Source organism: Berghia stephanieae, chromosome 5 (assembly GCF_034508935.2).
Source record: "Berghia stephanieae isolate SIO BIC M18660-M18661 chromosome 5, UCSD_Bste_1.3, whole genome shotgun sequence".
Taxonomy (NCBI): domain Eukaryota; kingdom Metazoa; phylum Mollusca; class Gastropoda; order Nudibranchia; family Aeolidiidae; genus Berghia; species Berghia stephanieae.
Genome location: NC_088364.1, coordinates 40,581,261 through 40,582,819, shown reverse-complemented (window position 1 = coordinate 40,582,819; position 1,559 = coordinate 40,581,261).

The following is a 1,559-nucleotide window of genomic DNA, read 5'->3' as shown; positions in this document are numbered from 1 at the left end:
TTTAAATAGCCGTACCCATTTGTGTCTGTAACAACGCTAGACAATCAGAGGTCTGGCCCCGTTTTCATGAACGAGGACTAGATTTAGTTATTTACTAGTCTAGTAAATGACTTGCTAGTATTTAGTATTAGCCTAAACGAAGCAAGTGACTTTTAAAAAATTGGATTTCATGAACGTTTTCTAGTCTCGGGCTATTAGCTAGATTTTTGCCTAGAAGTGGGCGTTGTAAGGACGGTGACTATTTCGGCTGGGTTTTTTTGCTGGTAACATCCCGCTCTCTAGTACATGATGGCAGGTAAGATACCCGCCTTCATACTGTCAACGCAAAAGATTTCCAAAGAGGAAATTAGAACACATCCGGTATAAATAATATTTCGTTACTTTTGCCATGATGAATCAAATCACGTGATATTGACTTTGGACTTCTAATGGTGTCCAGGATCTATAATTGAGATAATGAAATTTTCAAAGAAACTCAAATTGAACCAAAAACAAACAACAAAAAAAGAGAAAGTGTGTTCTTATGAATCACATTATTTCAGTTATAGTGTAGTTACAAAGCCAGCAGAGTAATTTCTGTCTCTACTATACTTACAAATCGGGGTTTTTTTTTGTTTTGTTTTTTTGTTGTGCTTTGACGCAAATCCTTCGATTTGTCTCCCTTCACTCTCAATCTCAACTCACAAGCCGATTAGATTCAGTTTTTTTTTTTTAGTTTTTGCTCACAAAAAATGTGTACTTTCGACGATCTGCACTTATCTTATAGTCTATTAAAGCCAATGCCAATAGCAACAGAATACTTTTTGCCTCTATCATTATCATTCGTAACCGACGTATTTTCCTTCCGAATCGAAGCTCCTTCATTTCTAATAGCTGCTATCTTGTTGACGCTATGACATAATCTAGTAACTAGTCTCAGCAAATGACTAAAACTTGGTCAAACTTAGTCCGAAGGTGCCGTGATTTTAGTCTGGGACTTGCTTACTCACCTCACATGAAATCCGATTTTTTCAAGTCCTTGACTTAAGTCAGAGATAGTCAGAGACTGAGCGCTTGTACGCGTTCATGAAAACGGCCCTGGGCAAGCGCGTGTATATATATATATATATATATATAATATTATATATATATATATATATATATATATATATATATATATATATATATATATATATATATATATATATATATATATATATATATATATTATATATATATATATATATATATATATATATATATATATATATATATATATATATATATATATATATATATATATATATATATATATATATATATATATATATATATATATGTATGTATTTATGTATGTATGTGTGTTTGTTTGTTTTAAGGGTTGTACGGCCCTTGTAACACATTTAGCTTATATCAGCGCCAGTACACAGGAAGAAAATGGGATAATAAAAAGTTCTAGAATTACAATTAAAGTTAAAGCATCCAAGAAGTAAGACATTGGGGAAGTGGGAACAAATAGGGATCAGATGTAGATTCCAAGGGCATACCACCAATGTACTTGGTTTGAGATCACCTATAAG